General features: G+C 38.2%; 1 long non-coding RNA gene across 1 annotated transcript in view; it reads right to left on the bottom strand.

Moving 5' to 3' along the window:
• LOC110741423 overlaps window positions 1-21667 on the bottom strand; it is a 65184-nt gene that overhangs the window by 3786 nt on the left and 39731 nt on the right. The window contains exon 2 of the long non-coding RNA XR_002517591.2: window positions 8395-8482. This is a non-coding gene — a long non-coding RNA (uncharacterized LOC110741423). The remainder of the gene's footprint in view (window positions 1-8394; window positions 8483-21667) is intronic.

Genomic DNA, 21667 nt, shown 5'->3' with positions numbered 1-21667 from the left:
GAGGAAGGTCAAGCAGATCTTTTTCTAGTTAATTGAAACAATTAAAATCAGAAAAAAAATGTGATAATCTAAGTACAATTAAATGTCTCTGCCATTATAATGTCTTTGAGAGAGAAAAACTCTAAACCTCTAATAGAATCAAAAACAAATAGATCAGCAAAAAAGACACCAATAGATTTAAATATTGTATTTAGAGCCCTTGGGTTATTAGTCAGTTTAATAAATAAGAAACAAAGGAGACCTAAAATGACAGAACACAGAAATAACCCAGGAGACGAAGGGAAAGCAGATAACTTACAAGCCACAGCAGATTAAAGCTGTTAAATGATATTAAAAGACTCACAATGTAATGCCATAATGGGGAGGGGCTAAAAGCAAGGACAGTTAAATGTTCATAAAGACAGTAATTTGAGTGTAAGATCACCTGGGAGCTTGTTTAAAATGTAAATTCCACCGGGGCGGTGGCTCACACCTGTAATCCCAGCACTTTGGGAGGCCGAGGCAGGTGGATCACCTAAGGTTGGGAGTTCGAGACCAGCCTGACCAACAGGGAGAAACCCCATCTCTACTAAAAATTCAAAAATTAGCCAGGCGTGGTGGCCTATGCCTTAATCCCAGCTACTCGGTAGGCAGAGGCAGGAGAATTGCTTGAACCCGGGAGGCAGAGGGTGTAGTGAGCCGAGATCATGCCATTGCACTCCAACCTGAGCAACAAGAGCAAAACTCCGTCTCAAAAAAAAAAAAAAAAAAAAAAAAGTAAATTCCTGTGCTGCACTCCTGGGATTCTAATTCATGAAGTGTTTGATTTTAATGCAAATAGAATGTGAGCCAGACTTTGAGAAGCTTTTGATTATCCTAGCAAAATGTGAGGGCAAAGAAGAATAGATAGAGAGGGAGGAAGTTCTGTAAGCACAGAGAGGGGCCGGCTAAGCATTACACCCCACGCTGTATGTCAACTATTGCAAATATGCGGCACTGAAAATGACCATCACTGTATGCAATGAACATGGTGCATCTTTTTAAAAAAGGTTAAATTGAATTCAATATTAGCAAGCAAAAAAGGGCAAGGTGGGAGGTGTTACATTCAAAATGGATACTCCTCTGAGACAGGGTCCAGGGTACAACAAAACTCATCTTTCTTCCTTTCTTTTTTTGTAGAGATAGGGTTTTGCTATGTTGCCCAGGCTGGTCTCAAACTCCTAGGCTAAACCAGTCAGCTCGCCTTTACCTCCCAAAGTGAGCCACAATGCCTGGTTCATCTTTCTTTAGAAACAAGTTGTTTGGATTTTTCTCCTTTTTTTAATTTTTTTTTTTATTTTTGGAGACAGTCTCACTTTATTGCCCAGGCTGGAGTACTGTGGCAGAATCATAGCTCACTGCAGCCTTGAACTCCTGAGCTTAAGTGGTCCTCCTGCCTCAGCCTCCCAAGTAGTAGGACTACATGGACCTCTACACCCAGCTAATTTTTTCTTTCAGTTTTGTAGAGATGGGATCTTGCTGCACTGCCCAGTTTGGTCTCAAACTCCTGGCCTCAAGCAATCCTCCTTCCTCCTAGGCCTTATTTTTTTTAATAGTTTTTGCTTTACCAACTGATATGGTTTGGCTGTGTCCTCACCCAAATCTCATCTTGAATTGTAGCTCCCATAACCCCCATGTGTCATGTGATGGACTCGCTGGGAGATAATTGAATCATGGGGGCACTTTCCTTCATACTATTCTTGTGGTAGTGAATAAGTCTCGCAAGACCTAATGGTTTGATAAGGGGTTTCCCCTTTCGCTTGATTCTCATTCTCTCTCTTTGCCTGCCACCACATAAGACATGTCTCTCGCCTTCCGCCATGATCATGAGACCTCCCCAGCCACGAGAAAATGTGAGTCCATTAAACCTCTTTTTCTTTATAAATTATACAGTCTCAGTTATGTTTTTATTAGCAGCATGAAAACAGACTAATTCGCCAACCAATAATGGATGGCTCCATTGTTCATTAAACTTCTTTTTCAACTCTGAATACAAAAGGACTTTGGAAACAAAGAAAAGACAATTTGTTTTCTTTAGTGGTGTAGACACATTGCAGCTAAATATATTGACAACATGAGTAATGAAAAACAAAACCACAGAAGAAAAAGTATGTCAATTAGGGTGCTCTGGTTATCGATTGCTGTGTAACAAATTATCCCCAAATTAGTGACTTAAAACCACAATCATCTGATTGCATCTCACATTTGTGTGGATCAGAAATGTGGCTTGGCTTGGGCTCAGCTAAATGATTCCTTTGCTCCACATGGTATCAATGGAGGCTACTTGGAGGTATCAGCTTGGAGGTGGGCTGGTCTAGTAAGTCCAAAATGACTTCATTCTCATATCTGGCTTCTTGGAAGAAGGGGCTAGGAGCCTGAGTTTAACTAGTCTTGTCATCTGGAGCATCTAAATGTAGCCTTGGGTCTCCCAGAAACAGAAAATCAAAGCTGCTTGTTTCTTAAGGTCTGAGACTAGCACCTGGTACAATGTCATTTCTTATTCTATTGGTAAAAGCAGTCATAATGCCTGCCCAGAATCAAGTGGAGACATAGACCCCACTTCTTAAGGAGAAGACTGTCAATGAATTTGCACCCTGAGGTCTTAAGTCTATCACACAGTGTTGCAGAAATGCATGTAAATATTTCTTTCCTTGCTAACACATCAAAGGTGGCTGAACACGTAATCATTACTTTTCCATCCTTATTCCCCATGCCACAAAGAGGAAAAAGCCTTCAAAGAAAAGTTAAATTTACAAAATCAGGATGCATTTGTTTACTTTCTTTCCTTACTTACATTGTATAAAATACTCTAAAGCAAAGATTCTAAATTTTGTTTGTTATAGTGACCAACTAGCGCTATGTAACAAATTACCTATAATTTGTTTTGAAATGTATTACCAGTAATGTGTTGCTATTAGTAACTAAAAAAGATTTTTTAAACAATTCACTTAATTTTATAATAGAGTTGGGTTCACTGTCACTGTCACTCACATGTTGAGTTACGTGTAGTTTCCTAGAAATCTCCCCGCAACATGGAGTAAGCCTATGGGAATGTTCCAAGCCGGTGTTAATCACCAGGCAAGAATGGTAGTCAAGAAAAAAATTCCTTGAAGGTGGAACTTTTCAGCTGAGAGCTAAAAGATGAGTAAGAGTTAACTGTACTAAGAGTTTAGAGTGTTTCAGGCAGCGGGAGTATGTGTAAAGAGTGAAACAAGTTTGCCTTAATCAAATGGCATGAGAGACGATCAAGACCCAGGAGAGCGAAATCAAGTCAGGCAGTGACCTGGAGTCACTTAGAATCATTAGGGCAGAGGCCAAATATGCAAAAAAGAAAAAGAAGAAAGAAAACAAACAAACAAACAAAAAACAAGAAATCAAGCTTAGTAGTTCTTCACAACAATCTTCTCCAACTCAGTCTTAGTTTTGCAAATAGTTTACAGAGTTGGTAGGCTTAGTCTAATCTTTCATGTCTCCTATGTACCTTTTACAGATATACATGACCATTGCAAAACAGCTAATAAGCAGGGAATTAATTTAGAAAAGACAAGATCAAGAGTCCTGTCAACAAAATAATAAGCTGGTTTATAGTTACTTTTAATATTTCTAATGAATTTCATCACAAAATTTAAAAAAAAAATTCTGGAATATCTCATTTGATTAAATTGTTCCTTACTTTACAGAAGATGAAACTGAGGAGCAAAGAAGTTAAATGGCTGCCGGTGCCCCATGGCCAGTTAGGAGCAGAGGGTGGGAGAGGCTCATCATTGAGTAATATATCTAGACCATCACAACCCATCATACATCACTAGATGAAGGGATGAGATCCTGATCTTTCATTTATAGACCAATAAGCAATGGAATCACCTTCTATTAGAAATCATCACAGATTGGGTTCCCCAGGAATCAGCTTCTGAGACAGAGGTGAGCATTTATCAGAGAGCGTTTGTAGGATTGACTCCTGCATGGGGAAAGGGAGAGAAGCAGACTGGCGGAGAGGAGTGGGCTGAGCTGCAGTCACAAGGCCTCTGCCAACCCTGCAGGGAACTTGAAGGCTGGGATGGCCCTTCCGGATTGGCCACAGAGCAGGCCTTTATAGCCCTGCATCAACCGATCATTGTGTTTGGGCTGCCCCAGGAAACGAGCAAGTGGCTGTCTTCAGAAGAGACAGTTCTGAGTGCTGGCAACGAAACCTTCCCAGCAGCTGGGGCTTAAATTCTTCACACATGTCTAGGCAGATCTGGACAGAACAGCACAAAGTCCACAGCAGAAGTACCACCACTTCTCACCACCTCCACCACAATCACCTCTGCCTGGCCAACATCCGGTCTTTCCTGGACGATTGCAATAGCAGCCCCCTGGACAGTCTCCTACCTTCAGGCTTTGCCACGGACAGTTTGCCTCAAAACACAAATGAGACTGTATCACTCCTTCACTGAAAAAACTCCAGTGAATTTGCATCTCACACACAGCAAAACCCAAATCTTTTACCACAGTCTATAAAATCCTATTTGACTTGGCCTCCTCATTCTTATTTTATTCTCATTTAAAAATACAAGGTACATATTTTAAGTGTACGGTTTGATGGGTTTTGACAAATGCGCATACCCATGTAACCACCCCGATTGAGATATCAAAAAAATTCCCTTCACTACAAAAAGCTTTCTTGTATATTTTTGCAGTTGCCTGTCCTTCCATCCACCCTCAATTTTGCAGAGGTAACCACTGAATTCTTATTTTAAAGGTCTTGCCTCGGCTTAAAACAACAATAAATAGAGTTGGGTAAGGATGTCTCATTTTTCTAGGAACAAAATAAATAATTATCTCTCTCATTGAATCAGCTAGAAAGAGGCAGAGAGGACAAGGCACTAATATTCAGAATCACTTCCTTCCAAAAAGAATGCATGTTAAACTTCTGTCACCCCCAAAGCCAGTATTTTACCTAAGGTGGTGTTACAGTCATAATTAGCATTTTGCAATGGTTACCAAAAACTCCACTCTCTTTTCCTGTGGTGAGCATATATGCTTACACTTGTGCACAATAAGCATCTCCTGCTTTGAGTTTGCTTTGCTCTTAGGAATGAAAATGTAAAACAATCAAATGTATTCTTTTAATGGCAGTCACAATGCTACAAGTAAACAAAATGGATGCCACCTCCCTTAATTTAAACAATAAGAATCACTTTAGAATGCATGACACTCATGCCAGTGCAAAAACTTGTGGCTTTAAGTAGGTGCAGATGTTTAATGGGGTTTGCTGTAGTTCTTACTGGTAATCTCTCAGCATATACCAAAATGCATTATTTCATAAGATTGATTTTGGCAAAGAAATTTCCCTTTAGCTTTTGGTGTTTCTATGAGGTGAGTTACAACTTAAAACTAAGTGAGAAATTTCAAATACTTCAACCTTATTCATCTGGATGTTTCTCCACTATAGCCAATTGTGCTAAAATAGCTTTGATTGCAACCAACAGTATGCATTTGTCAACCTTGATGGCATTCACCAAAGATCTCCAAGGTAGCTTGGATAATTTGGGGAGAAGAACAACAAAGGGGAGGACGACAGAACTGTTGGTGGTGGTTCTGGGTGCTGGAGCACCATGTTAGATGAGTCACTGAGGTTGGACTGAGATAGAATAGGGGAGGGGTTTGAGTCCTGGACTGTTTATGAATTGGAAAGCAGTAGTTGATTATTCCTGGCAGGCAGCATCTGAAGTCACTCCTTTCAGATCTGCTGAGAGGACTGTTCCATTTTGATGCCCCCTTTCATGGAGAATTCTGGAAAGTTAAGTAATGTCCTATTATTTATAGGCAAAGTTGTAACAATTCCTCAGAGGAGGTAAACCATGTATAACTATGTAAAGGCAAACTTATATAAACAATGAAATTCATTATGTTTGAATATTCAAACAGTTCCCCACCAATACACAGTTCAAACTAGCCCCTGATAACAACATGATTGGGAAAGGTGGCATGTTTGCAACTCTCAGGCTTACTAATGCACTCCTTAAGCCATCACTCAGGAAAGAAGTATATACTCAATTTCTTCTTAGGAGCATACTAGGACTCAGAATATTTCTCAGTATTGTCCAAGGGCATAGTCCTGAGAACAAAGACTAAACTAATCAAGATGCTTATATTTAAATATAGTTATTACGCAAGTTGACTCCATGACCATTACTGTAGTTCCTTAGAAGTGAGACTGTCAAATTTATATTTAACTATAGAATGTTCACTTAGGGTTTGGGTACGAGTGTCAGGAGAGCAAACTGAAATAAAAACCCTACAGATATAAAATGGTTTTGTTAAATTTTTGTCTAGTTTTATTTCATAAAGATCAGATCATAAAATAGTACTTACATTTTCAGCATTAGGAAGTTTCACAATTTCCACATTAAAAAGTACACAAGGAAAATATAGGATATTATGTAGCTATATACGTCCTGCAATATAGTGTATCATTTAGCTTTTGCTGCAGAGCCACCCCAAAACGTAGCCACTTTGTTAGTTGACAATACTGCTGGGTGGGTCTTTCTCTGGTTCAGGCCAGGCTTCTGATCTCATCTGGGTTCACTTGCATGTCTGCAGTCATTTGGCGGGTCATCTGGTGCTGGCTGGTGTCAGATGACCTCATTCACAGGTCTAGAGGCTGCATGCAATATTCAGCTGGGGCAAAGGGAGTATCTTGGTTATCTGATTCTGATCTTCCAATAACTAGCCCAGGCCTATTCATATGGTGGCACTGGCAAATGTTCCAAGACCCAGCATGCAAATAGACTTTAAGTCTCATTTTCAAGTTCCATTGGCCAAAAAAATATGGTTAAACCCAGAATGAGTGTTAACTGGAGACCCCAAAAGGTCATGGATACAGAAAGAAGTAAAAAATTGAGAACTATTATTTTACTAATGTATCACATGTAAAAAGGTAAATTCAATTTTAATAAAATATGGAGAAACATGGAATTGAAAGATTGAACCATTAGTTTGAAGAGTTTATGATTTAAATGATAGACTTGTCTCCTAAGAGTACAGCTTCTTTGAACAATGCCATGATTTTTTCTCGTATTTTCTGTTTTGTTAGGGGTTCCATCCTTCACTATTCTAAGATGTTTCCTTCCATGTGAGAAGACCTTGATGAGGATGATCCAGTGAGCAGTCCCTTACTCACTGCTCCTCAGTAGAAAAGGAATGAAAAGTTCAAAAAAGAATATATAGGGTAGTACTTATCTTACCCATGGAGGTGAATCTGACTGAAGACAACACATGTTCTTGGTCATAAATAAAAGTGAAAACCGGCCTGCATGACTGAGTAGGTAAGTTTGTTTAATTCTGCAATTTAATGTTATGAAGGTCTGTCAATCGACAGAATCATCCTCCAATATCAGCTTTATAGATAATTAAGGTGATATTTTTATCTTCCATCTGCCTTAATCTTTTGTCTTGTTTCTCATTTGGGTCACAGCTTGGACCCTTTCAAATTTTAAGACTGGTTGTGGGACATATAAAATTAATCCTGCCTGGCTCAGAAAAGTCAGTAATATTTGGAACACAACTTGAAAACATACTTACTACCTTCCAGATTCTTGAATGCAGTGTCTCATACGTCTACTGCCTTAGAATCATCCAAAGCATTTGTTTAAAATTCAGATTTCTGGGCCCCACCAACAACCTACTGAATTTCTAATTTCTAGAAAACTGAACATCTTTAACAAGTCCCAAGGAGGTTATTTATTTTAACTTGCTTCTTAATTATATAACAAATAAAAATACATTATTTTCAAAGTATCACTGCCTTCTTCTTTGGATATCCATATATTGCATTTTCTATCTAGTCTGCTATCCAAAGTAAAGGCTATTTTTACTTCAACATGTATCCTTGCAGATCTTTTTCTTAGATTTGCATACAGTATGTGTACTTCAGAGATTATTTTACATGGGTTTCTATGAGTTACCTCGATGACGATGTGGCTTTCTGTAAATGAATTATTATCACTCAACAATATATTTCATGGATCTTTCCATTACATATTACATTATATCTATCATTATATATTACACATTACATAAACATTATATGTATATATACATTATGCAATACTATACATTATGCATAAGTCTAGCTTCTTAATGAAACATAGTATTCCAGATTATGCATGAACATTTTTAATAATCTCCTACTGATTGACACATTATTTTCAATTGTTTGTTATTTTAAACAACATTGCAATGAATACTCACATGTAGGACTGATTATGTACATATGTATTACCCTGTTCTCACACTGCTATGAAGAAATCCCCAAGACTGGGTAATTTATAAAAGAAAGAGGTTTAATTGACTCACAGTTCCGCATTGCTAGGGGGGCCTCAGGAAACTTACAATCATGGTGGAAGGCAAAGGAGAAGCAGGTACCTTCTTCACCGGGCAGCAGGATGAAGTGAGTACAAGCAGGGGAAACACCAGATGCCTATAAAACCATCAGATCTCATGAGAACTCACTCACTTCAGAAGAACAGCATGGGGGAAACCACCCCCATGATCCAATTACCTCCACCTGGTCCCACCCTTGACACATGGGCAAATGAGGATTTCAATTCGAGGTGAGATTTGGGTGGGGACACAGAGCCAAACCATATTAACACATAAAGCATTTCTCTAGGCTAATAAGTAGTGGAATTGCTGGGCTGCTGGGGTGTTGTATGTTTTAAATGTTTGCTGTTGGTGGTTGTGGTGGTGGGTTTTTGTTTTGTTTTGTTTTGTTGTTTTGTTTTTGTTTGGTTTGGTTTGTTTTTTTGAGATAGGGTCTCACTCTGTCACCTAGGCTTGAGTGCAGTGGCACCATCTTGGCTCACTGCAACCTCTACCTCCAAGGCTTAAGGGATCCTCCCACTTCAGCCTCCCAAGTAGCTGGGACTACAGGCACTTGCTACCATGCCTGGCTAATTTTTGTATTTTCTGTAGAGATGGGGTTTCACTATGTTGCCCAGGCTGGTCTAGAACTCCTGGGCTCAAGTGATCCATCCACCTTGGCCTCCCAAAGTACTGGGACTATAGGTGTGAGCCACTGCCTTAAATGTAAATGCATACTGCCAAATTGCTTTGTGAAGTAAGTGTACTAGTTTATACTTCCTAGTAATTTATTAAAATACTCGCTTCCCCAATTTACATTATCAAACTTGAAAAATACTTCATTTTCATTTTAGTTTGCATTTCTTTTATTTGTTATAAAGTTATCTTTTGATAAATTCATTGCAATTTATGTTTCCTCCTTTGCGAATTTTCCATTTATGACCTTCACCCATTTTTATTTTAGGCTATTTTTCTTTTGTTTCTACCCCTTTCCACCTTTTAAATACACATTTTTTAATGGAAAATAATTTTGGATTTACAAAAAAGTTGCAGTGGTAGTGCAGACAATTTCTATGTCCCCCTTAGTCAGTTTCCCCCACTGTTAGCATCTCACATCACTATGATACATGTATCAAAACTAAGGAATCAACACTGGCACATTACTTTAAACTCCAGAAGTTAGGTGGAATTCACCAGTTTTTCACTAGCATAGGTTATTTATTCCAGGACCCCATCAGAATACCACATTGGATTTGGTCACCATGTCTCCTTAGTCTTCTCTGGTCCATGACAGCTTCTCAGTCTTTTCCCACTTTTTATGCCCTTGGCAGTTTGAGAAGTATATGTTAGGAATTTTGTGAATGTTCCTATTTTTTCTCATGATTGGATTGGTGTTATGTGTTTCACAGAGCTAACATGTCCCCCTTTTCACATCATATCAAGGGGGTCATGATATCAACATGACTTATGACTGTTCATGTTAAACTCAGTCACCTACCACTGTAAAGTTACTTTCTCCTTTTTCCATATTATTTTCTTTGGAAGCAAGTCACTCAAGGCGAGGGGAGGAAGGTGGGAGTGGGACTGGTAGTGGCCAAGCTCCACCTTCTAGGTGGGTACTATCTACTAAAGTATTTGAAATTCTTCTGCAAAAAGACTTGTTTCTTCTCTTCTATTTATTTGTTAAATCATTTCTCTATATCAATATGGGCTTGTGTATATTTATTTTGTAATTTAAGCTATAACCCTGTACCATGTTATTGATTTTATTACTCAAATTATTCCAGCTTTGGCCACTGTAAGCTCTTTCGGGTTAGTTTCTCTGTCCTTTAGACATACCATCATTGTTTTTGTTTGTTTGTTTGTTTGTTTTTTGAGCATTTCCTTACTTTGAGATACTACCAGATGCCCTGGGCTCAATTTGTATTTTCCTCTTTTGCTTTTATGTTTGATGAAATTTTATATATTTAGCTATTTTTTTAATATAGTATAGATATTTACAAGTGTTTTCTCAGTTTCTTGGCTTGTGTAGTTTTGATATTATCACAATTATGCGTATTTTTCTTAAATTTTTTTGTTTCTTTTTACATTTTTATTCATTTGATCATAGAAACATGTTCATGTTTTCTTCTAATAAACATAATCTTGCTTTTACTTTTACATGTTCTAATCTATCTAGAATTTATTTTTGCAAATGCTATGATGTAAAGATACAGCTTTATCTTTTTCCCACATGGATAGACAATTACCTTTACACCATTCCCCATTGTTTTAAAATGTCAGTGTTAAGACTTTCTTTTCTTCTCCATTAATCTATTTGTCTTGTCTATTCCCTTATCAATACCACACAGTTTCAATTACTAGAGCTTGAAATGATGTTTTTATTTCTGTGTGAGCATGAGTTTTCTTTTTTACACTAGCTTCAAGAAACCCAGTAGTCTAATTATTATTGACATTTTGGACCAGATAATTTATAGTGGGGGCTGTCCTGTACATTCTAGGATGTTTAGCAGCATCCCTGTCCCCTAATCACTAGATGCCAGTATCTCCCACCCTCCCAACAAACAAAAATATCTCCAGTCATTGCCAAATGTTTTCTAGGGGGCAAACTTGCTCCTGGTTGAGAACCACTGGTTGAGAACCACTGGCCCAATACAATGAACAAATTCTAGTGTATATGGAATGATAGACTCTTACAAATCTTACTGTATTTGATTTTCTGTTCCAGCATTAATTTGCTTAGGATAATGGCCTCCAGCTACACCTGTGTTGTGCCAAACAACATGATTTTGTTCTTTTTTATGACTGCATAGTATTCCACAGTGTGTATATACCACATTTGCTTTATCCAATCCACCATTGTTGGGCATCTGGGTTGATTTCATGTCTTTGCTCTTGTGAACAGTGCTGCAATGAACATATGAGTGCATGTGTCTTTTTGGCAGAATGATTTATTTTCTTTTGGATATATACCCATTAACAGAATTGCTAGGTAAAATGGTAGTCACTCATAAGTGGGAGCTAGACATTGGATACTCATGGACATAAAGATAGCAACAATAGATACTGGACACTCCTAAACGGGGTTAGGGAGAGAGGGGAGCAAGGGTTGAAAAACTATTAGGTACTATGCTCACTACCTGGGTGACAGGAGCAATCATACCGTGAACCTCAGCATCAAGCAATATACCCATGTAACAAACCTGCATGTGTAACCCCTGAATATAAAATAAAAGTTGAAATTACTTTAAAAAAATCTTGGTGAAGGAAGGGAGAATTTAATTTGTATTTTAGTTTGAACCTGACTTTTATGCTGTCATAGCTTTTCTATATTCACCTAGGCTACCACTCCATACACAAAAAGATAAAATTACCAAAAAAAATCCTACTGTAATTTATGATGAGTGTAGACATTCTGGTACACGAAAGAATTGACCTCTCTGCCTCCCTGACTTGGGCTTAGATACATGTCTTATTTGGCCACAGAAATGGGAGCAAACATGATATGTGTTTGCATTTAGCATTAAAAGCCAGTGTTCATGTATCCTTGTTCTTCTTCCTCCCTTGCTGTAGAAACATTGGAAGCATGTGTTAAAATGCCCAAGTATCCTACAGTGATCTAGTTGAGCAGAGTCCCTACTAAGCCAAGTTGACAGTGTAGTAGAAACTACAAAATAAACTTAATATTTTAAGCCAATGAAATTTTTGAATTTTTGTTATCATGCATCATTTGGTCTATCTTGACTCATATATTTCAGTTTACACAATAAGAGAAATATAATGCTGCCTCTGCACACTAGCTTAATTAGAAAATTACTTATTTCCTCTCTGTGTCTTCTGTTCCCTGATGCCTCGGTGCTAGGAGAAAATGTGAGCACAAAAGCTATCTAGGCAGATGAGGTTGGCAGAGCTTTTGTTTTTTTGTTAGTGCTTCCAGGTGCCAATTAAGGAACTGGGAACCAAAAGCTCTGGTGATGTTGAGACGGGGTTCCATTCGGATCTCGATGAGAGGCAAAAAACACACAGTTGCTGGTTTCACTTCTGTAAAGATGCTTTCTATAACAGAATATCCTTATAGAGATACTTTATACCCACAAAATTCCTGAAAACAACAAAGCAGTGGAAAAGGAAAACAGACTAAGGCCTTCACAATTTTAAAGGAAAAAAAAACCAGAAAGCTGCATTTCAATAAAATTCAGTGTAAACTTGGGCTTGCTTTTACCAGTATTTGTTTTAATCAGCACTTCTAAAATCATCTGGTGATTTAGTCACAAGATTGATCAAATCCGAGGTCTTGCTTAATTGCCATTATTCTCAAAGTCTAGGTAATAAATAATGTTTAACAAAACTGTCCCATGACCTTTTCGGGATATTTTTCGGTAGAGGTGTACAGCATTTCATCATGTTCTTGGCACAGCCCTTCCTCCTCTAGTCATCAAAGGCATGTGTCATGTTCTGTACTTTCTGCAAATCGTTCCCAATGCCAGTGAGACAAATTCTAAGGAATACTCTGTGGAGAGTTTGGATTCTTCAAAGAATCTCCAGCTCTCCACACACCCTTTGGAGTCAACTCCCTGGGACGGAAACTATCTCTCTAATTTTCTAAATTGGTAGGTGTGCACCATTACTCACCAAGGAAATTTATTGCCTAAGAAAGAGAGAACAAATGGAATTGGCTCATGCCAGGTGTAACTCCAGCAGGTGTACAGCTTTCCTGCCTGGCTACATCAACCTAGCTCCCTTTAGTTCTTTGCCACCCATTTCCCAGAGATTCCTTATTTACGCCACAACCATTAGCAACATAGTTCCAGGGAGCCCTACTATGCAATGTCATTCCCACTTTAAGTGCTTTCAGTAAACAAGTGAACTCAGTTCTACAGTGGGAGGGTTAATGGGTCAAGGAAAAGGCCAGCTGCTTGAATGTCAGCATTGGCACTTATCACCAACGTTGAATAGGTCCTTCATGTATCAAAATATTGACAGTGTTTATACCCAGGAGCAAGACAATGTCTTTGAATTTGTTCCATGAACATGGGCAGCAAAAATGATTTTAATAATTGGAAAAAGTCTCTCCAGACTCACCCCACATAAGAGTGTCTAGCACATTAGTTGGTTCTCAATAACCTTGAAGTGAAAATGCTCAGAGTACACCAGCGCACCATCATCTTTAACTGCCAAAACAGACCTAATGGTTTTACAAAAGTATCTGCACTGAATACACGACCAAAGTTCTACTAACCTATGCTTTTCTGGAGGGTGTCAATACCATTGTTTAAAATAACCCTTCTGTTGCTCTTCCAGATGACAGCATGGAATGTCTTCAAAAGGAAGTATAGAAATGTGACTCTGCATACTTTTATTACAGTAATTATGATAATAGCAAATTTATGGTGTGTTTAGTATGTGCCAAACACTGTATCCTAAATGCTTTCCTGGATTAACAACTGTAGGCTTCATGAAAGCAGAACATAGCATTGTATGCCCAACGCTGGAGGCACATACAGTGCTTCATATTTGGAAGTGTTTTCTGAGTACTTGTTGAATGAATGAATGAATAATTACAGCATTTCATTTAATTCTCATAATGTCACTGATGAGCTGATGAGGAAACTAATTTCAAAGGTCACACATTTCTAACAGATGGAGAAGGAGGATTTGAACTCAGATTGTCCATTCATAAAGCCTTTACCCTTGACCCCTATGGTGTTCATTTACTCTTTCAATTTTAACCTGTAAAATTACAGGAAAATTCAGCGATGGCAGTTTCACAAAGACTCACTGTATCCTAGCTCCCCACAATACTGCTCCGTATTCCACTAATTACAGAGGGGCCAGTACAAGTCTAGTTCTCCTGCCTATTCAGGAAAGAAACGTAAGTGCAGGGTAAATAAAGAGTGTCATGTCTGGGGAACTAGGATGTGGGAGATGAGAAAATTATAGACACCTTATGCAACATCGAGATTTTCTTGCTATATCACACCAATTATGCAGGTCCTTCAGTTCACATAAAGAGCTCATGTAATCACTGACACTTACAACTGACCTCTTCTCAGAAGATGATAAAGATTTCATTTTACAGGGTTTTTTAGATAATTACAACAGGTGAAAACTTCTGCATTCCTTTTTCATTATGTCTTTGGCACTTCTGGGAATAGGAAAGGCACTGAGTTGCTTACATACCTGACTGGTGCTATGCAATTCTGAGCCAGCCAGGGTAGCTGCTCTTGGGTTAAGCGGTGGAAAAGAATGCCTTCATTGTCAAGTGAGAAGGAAAGCCTGCAGCTGCCCTGCTGAAAGGTAAATAGGAAGGGAGATTCTCTTCACATAAAAACCAATTCTAATGCACCCTACATTCCTTGGACCATCACATCAAACCACACGTGGCATGAAAAAGTGCAGATTTCAATTTAGGTAATGTACATGCCGTTGAAGGTTAGCAGAGGACCATGACCAGGCCAATCCATCTTCAGTAGATTAATGTCCGGGTTAGGCAGGTATGTCATAAAACATGGCCAATGTAGGGAGATGCTCAGGGCTGGCCTCCTTCTTCCCTAATGCATTGTGATGCTTGCCTGTAAGAAAGCTTTGGTACTTGTAGGGCTATTGCTTTTAAATGTTCCCTCTGACCCAGATAATGTCAAAATGTCTGAATGCATGTGATCCTCTTTTTCCAAAAGAGCTTCTCTAATGTAATGCAAATGCACGTTGTAGGGGAAATTCCAGCTGAGAAAATGAGGCCTTATATTTCTAAAACCATATACATGTCAATAGCCCATTATTCTCCTCTTTTAAATGTAATTGCAACCCAGCCTTGAATGAATTCCTGAAATAATAAAATACATTGGGTAGCAGCATTGGCTCTTGCAGTTATTTTATGCCTGCTCTTCCTTCTGTCCCTCCCTAGCCCCAAAAAGCAAGTAGAGGTTGCAGAGAAGGGAGAGGAGGAGAGATAAAAGTGAAAATCAGATCCCTTGTCTTGAATGTATTATCAGAACACTATGTGCAAAGAAAATACGCAGCATTACAACATCAGTACCTCTAAACCATTTTTATAAATGTATCGTGCATGGTCCAATTTTGCATGACAAATTATTTCCAGGCAATTAAGAATACTTACAATTGTTTTCTTTAGTAAGAACTTTCTTCTATTCCCAATTTTGTTTAAAGTTAATGTTTCCTGTAAAGCAATCATTTTGAAAGAACTCTTTAAAATCACTTTCTCTCTTAGTCATGTGGGCTGTCCTGCCTCCTCTTGATATATTTAACATGTGTATAGTACAACCTTTATTGCCAGACTAGTGAAATTAAAGGGCTCATTATTTCATTCAGTTCCACTTCTGACACTCCACTTCTCCGCCCTTTATTTCTACCTCTTATCCTCTCTTTTTCTCAAGAATTCTCTAAAAAATACTTCTTATGGTTAAAGGTAACATTAATATATTTTATAGCTGGGAGTTGCATAGTGATCTTCTTAAGATTTTTCTCCCTTTGGAAGGTAATTGATACCATGTCTCTTTTAATAAGTAAAATTAAGATGTCCCAACTTCCTGGAATACAGGTGTGAAACTTACCAAAGAGGTTTCAAACATAGCAAATGAAAACACTTTAGAGAACTAAATCAAATGTTATTCAGCACATCCTACACTTTTGCTGGAATTTTGATCCCTCAAAATATCAGACTGACATGAAGTTCTTGAACTCACTTGTTCCTGTATTTGTGAGTTGGGTTAATTTTTACAAAAGGAAGATTGCTCTGTTTCAAATTCTTCCTATGATTTCCTGCAAGAAAAAAAAAAAATCTTTGGGTAATCATTGTGGTTCTTTGGTCCAAAGGACCTCAAATCTTCCTAATAATATTCTTTAAGTCTCTGAGTTCCATGATAAAGCACTGTGTCATTCCCTGGAAGGACGCATACTCAACCAAATTGCATAAAATCTAAAACATTTATTATTTTCAGAACAAGAAGGCCAGAGGAGGTGATTGCTGGGTTGCTCTTGGGACTCAATGATATCAATAAGGGCCGGTCTCTTTCCAAGCTTCTCCTCTGCATGTCTCCAGTGGGGTGTTGAGATCTCCCCTGATGGTCTCAAAATGACTGTCAAAGTACTAATCATCAAAGCTTCATGAAACCACATCCCCAGTTGGAGGGGAGGTGGGTGGGAAGTAATGGCAGAGAAAAAGACTTACTTCTTCATACTTCTGCTCATACTCCACCAACCAGAACTGGCTCTTCTATCCACGCCCATACCAATAACTAGTGGAGGAAAACAGGTTACCTGTGATTTACTTGTGACAATCAGGAATCACCTCCTGGGACTGAGCAAGTTGCCACTTAACAAAACTGGAGTTTCCTCAAATAAAGAAGAAAGGTGGGTGCAATGATAACAGACAGACACACGCTAGTGTTTTTCCTACTAAGGTAAAAAAGAAATGAAGTGCTTCCTTACTAGTCCTTTTGTTTCCTTCCAGTAAGCCATTCTGATTCTTACCAGGAAGCTTATTACCCTTCCAGGTATATATTTATAATTTTAATCAGATTTAAAACACCACAGAAGGTAGTCTGGCTATCAGGTATTTCGATCTGCAATCAGAATCAACTTTCTGCTCCACTGGAAAACGTATGTGTGTGTGTGTGTGTGTGTGTGTGTGTGTGTGTATATATATATATAATTTTTGCAATGAGGAAGGCACTAGTTTGTTTTCTCTGGACAAGCCTGACATTACAAAATGCAAATTGCTTTGAAAAGCTAGTTTTTATGTTGGTTGTACAGAACTTTATATGTTTCAACAGAAATTATCAAAGATTATAGTTGGTTTTCTAGCCAGCCCCCCAAACTCTGTACCTCCCAGGAGGTCCCTGGAGTGTACTGCTGACTGCACCTCTGTACTCACTTCTTAATTGCTTCCTGAACAATAGTCACAAGTTAAGCAGCTGTAAGTCTTGGGTCACCTGTATAAGTACTTGGAATTTACCCCCAATCTCTGGTGTTATGCCAAACAATTTGTGTCCTAAAGCAATCAAATCAGTCCTTTGCTATAATTGAAACTTGTTTCTTTGATGTCTCAATGAGCTCATCCTTAAATATTTGAAAGCGATGCAGTGCCCTTCCTCAATTGTCACTTGGCACAGAGCCATGTGGATTTGCTGCTTCTGATCGTGTAATCCACATAATCAAAAGTTTTTCCACCTCAAGAGGCAGCCCATTCCATTTTCATATTCCATGTTGATTGCATCAGTTGAGGAACAATTGATGCCATGTGGCATCCCTTGCTTCCATAGCAGCCATTAGGTGATCAAAAATACGAATTTTATTTCTTTTGGGTCTGTCTTATTTAAATAGTTTCAAAAATAACAATTGGAAGGCTGAAGGATATTTACAAGTTTCTTTTTTAAAAAAAGGGGATCATTTTAAAATCTTGATTGTTTAATGTGATGCTATGAGAATCATTTAGAAGCATTTGGTTACCAGTAATAGGCACCTGAAAACCAGTGGTCCCGACATATTAGGGGTTATTTTTCTCTATCATAAAAGAGGTCTGAAGATAGCCCAAGATTAGTATCACAGGCATTCAATACATGTAATAGTTTCCTTTTCCCTGCTTCTGCTTCCATAACACCAATTCTGAACCCTGACACATGGTTAGAGGTGGGATGTGATAAGAGTGGAGACTGAGGATGTGCTAACAAAAAGGAAAGGAGTCAAAGAAGAGGGAAATCCCTATGGGGACAGCAGGAAGAAACAGGCATTCCCTGGTAGTTGGAGTGTGTAAAAATACATGGTTAACAAGTATGGTAAAGTTTGCTTACAGTGGAATTCTTAAGCATTATTTACTAAGGTGTCACCAAAAACCTTGGAGCTTTCATCTTTCTTTAATTTATATTACAGATTGTATTCATATAAATTCTACCTCTTATCTGTTTCTTATCAAGCTGAATTTCTATCAGTGTTTGTAACCCTGAGGATAGACAAAACTAAAATTAGCTCCACATCAGTCTGAAGGGGGAAATTGTTTGTAGATAAAAACAGTCTCTTTAAGTCTATGGTAGTTGATTAGTCCCTGCAGCAGAGAAAATTAAATTTTGTGGTTGAGACCCAGCGTGCTTGGATGGTTTAATAATACTATGGCCATGGTCCAATGGCTGACAACCAAGAACTTAGGTACACTCTGTACTTTAGTCCCTCGTGCAACACCTGAAATTCCTGGGGCGAATCAAACAGCAAATTAAAGCTCAGACAACCTTCACCTGCAAACCATGCACAGTATAAGGAACTCATTTTAATGTTTTCTGGCTGAAGTCATAGGGGATACGATAACAAAAGAATGGCCACGAAGGAATCCTGGTAAGTTCTTAAAGCATCTTAGTTTGTGAAACATTTTCCCCCTTTCTAGGTTCTTGTAACTTTAACTGTGCTTAGAAGTTAGTGAGTTTCTCCTCCTCCAAATTACAGGCTGTACAAGGGCAAAACTGAACGTTGAATAGGCAAAAAAAAAAAAAAAAAAGGTCTTACGAATGGGCATACATCTTGAAGGGTACTGCTGTTTGGAGAAGCAGCATGAGGAATTTAACTTTGTGTCTGTGGAGACCTTCCAGTTCCAGTCCTATGCTGAGAGTACATTGCAATGGACAATTCGGTGACTCCCTGACTCCAGATAGTGTCAAGTTGATGAAACAAAACCAAGTAGGCAAAAGCACCACTTGCAAACATATCTTGGATTTTTTTAAAGATTAAATCTGACCTTTTTTTAATGAGTTCTAAAATATTTAGTTCAATGATACGAATTTGTATTCCCAAAAACATTCCAGAAGAAAAGTTTTGATATTTTAACTTATTTATGATCCATGTGGTTTGTGGGTTGGAGACAGAGATTGAAAATAATAAGCTAAAAAAACAGAGATAGAGTATGTGACTATGTACTAGTTTTCAATTGTAGATACATATTTCACAAAGTGGGTGGCTTACAACACAAATGTATCATTTTCTCACTGTGAAGGTCAGAAGTCCTCAAATCAAGGTGTTGGTGGGGTTGCATTTCTTCTGGGGACTCTAGAGTGGATCCTCATCCTTGCCTTTCCCAGCTTCTACAGGCTGTCTGCATTCCTTGATTTATGGTCCCTTCCTCCATCTTCAAAGCACATTACTCCAACTTCTGGTGCACATCTCTCTTCTCTCTGATCTTCACGTTCCTGCCTGCCTCTTATCTCTAAGATTGTGATTACCTGAATAATCCAAAAATAGTATTTCCATCACAAGATCCTTAATCATACCAGCAAAATCTCCCCTTTCTCCTTTTATTTATTTGTTTATTTATTTATTTATTTATTTATTTATTTATTTATTTTTCTTGTGAGATAACATATTGACATGTTCTGGGCCTCAGAATATAAAAATCTTTGGAGACCATAATTCAGGCCACAGGATGTTTAAAACTAACCTGTTTAATTCAATTGCCGATTCCTTGTTGTGTGATATAAATGGTTTTTCAACAAAGAATGGGGGAGTGTGCTGTCTCTTTACTACTGTGAGAATTATTTTCTAAAATTTGAGATGAGAGTGGTTTTACTTCTCGTTTAAAAAATGTCAAGAGCTTCCCCTGATGTCAAATAACATGCAAACGCATGCTCAGGTAACCATCCATACAAAGTATATCCTATGTGGATTCAAGTCACTTTACAATATTTTTCCATTTAAATCATTTACTCATCCGATGGTGCGTTTTCTTACCCAAGATCTTTTACTTAAGCTGCTCCCTCAGCTGATTCTTCTAATATGTGGTCAACACCCAACCCATTTTATACAATTTATTTCATATTCCACCACCTTCATAAAGCATTCCCAGATACTTTATTTTATTTTATTTTATTTTATTTTATTTTTTGAGACAGTCTCACTCTGTTGCCCAGGCTGGAGTGCAGTGACACAATCTCAGCTCACTGAAACTTCTGCCTCCCGGGTTCAAGAGATTCTCATGCCTCAGCCTCCCGAGTAGCTGGGCTTACAGGCGTGGGCCACTACACCAAGCTAATTTTTGTATTTTTAGTAGAGTTTGGGTTTCACTATGTTGGCCTGACTGGTCTCGAACTCCCAACCTCAGATGATCTGCCCACCTTGGCTTCCCAAAGTGCTGGGATTACAGGTGTGAGCCACTGCGCCCAGCCATCCAGATACTTAAATTTGGAGTTATCATTATTCAAATAACTAACAAAATACAAACAATGTTATAGTTACAAAGGAGAATCATGTTTTTAAATCTCTGTAAAGTGGGAATCTAAGTTCTTTCATTTCCAGATGAAGAAACTTAGTCTCAAAGAAGTTAGGTTACTCCGTGAAACCCATGACCGCTGTCCAGATACATGCTTATTTTCGGTTTGGTATCTAAAACATATCTAGTACTGACTCTAGACCACTCTGTAGACATCTCTCTCTCCTTGTTCTTTCCCTCCAAACTTTGTTTTAGTTTTATGGTATTTGTCACAGGCTGTTTGGTATCATAGCTACGTTTGTACTCATCTGCCATTCTGTAGGTTTTGAGAACAGAAACTGTGTCTTTCATTTCAGTATTCCATTTAGGACCCAGGAAAAAGAATTCACATGTATTGATTGCTTATTGTATACTGAGCACTTTTCTCATTTATATTATTTGTATCTCACAATTACTTTGTGAAGGCGACATTGTTCATTTCATTTAATAGATGAGGCCATTGGAATTTAGGAAAATTTCATAAATGTCTTTGGATACACAGCAAGTATGTATGATACTCAAGCCTGTATTCTTCCTATATGCCTTGCTGCATACACACTCAATAAATTTTTATTGACGTGAAACAAATATCACCTTAGTGTAACTATTGTGAAATATGTTTCCCTTAGGGAGATGCTAAGACAACTGTGGAATTTGCCTTTAGGTAGAGCTCCAGGAATACATTCTGAATGCCAAAAACCATGGGAAGAGGAAGAAGGAAGAGTTTTGTGAGTTCACCTTACATTCTGAGGCCATAAAAATACCCTCCCCTGTCAGAAAACTGACACTTAAAGCCAAAGTTTGCTTAAAAGGCATGATTTTACCCTTTGGTAAATAAAACGTACCTTACATTCAGTCAGCCAGGAGAGATGATTTAAGTTTTATTTCTGGATAATAATTGAGTAACACTTCGGAATGTGATTCCCTGCCAAGTGGATGCTGTTGGTTTCACACAGCTGTAGTTAGAGATGGCAAGAGCTATTTACTGGGAAAATGATAATGCAATTGGATGTTGTACTGAACCCAAGGGTGAGATAATTTCTGTTGTGCTGTATCACA

Source organism: Papio anubis, chromosome 13 (assembly GCF_008728515.1).
Source record: "Papio anubis isolate 15944 chromosome 13, Panubis1.0, whole genome shotgun sequence".
NCBI classification, from domain to species: Eukaryota; Metazoa; Chordata; class Mammalia; order Primates; family Cercopithecidae; genus Papio; species Papio anubis.
This window is presented reverse-complemented; position numbering and strand designations above follow the sequence as displayed.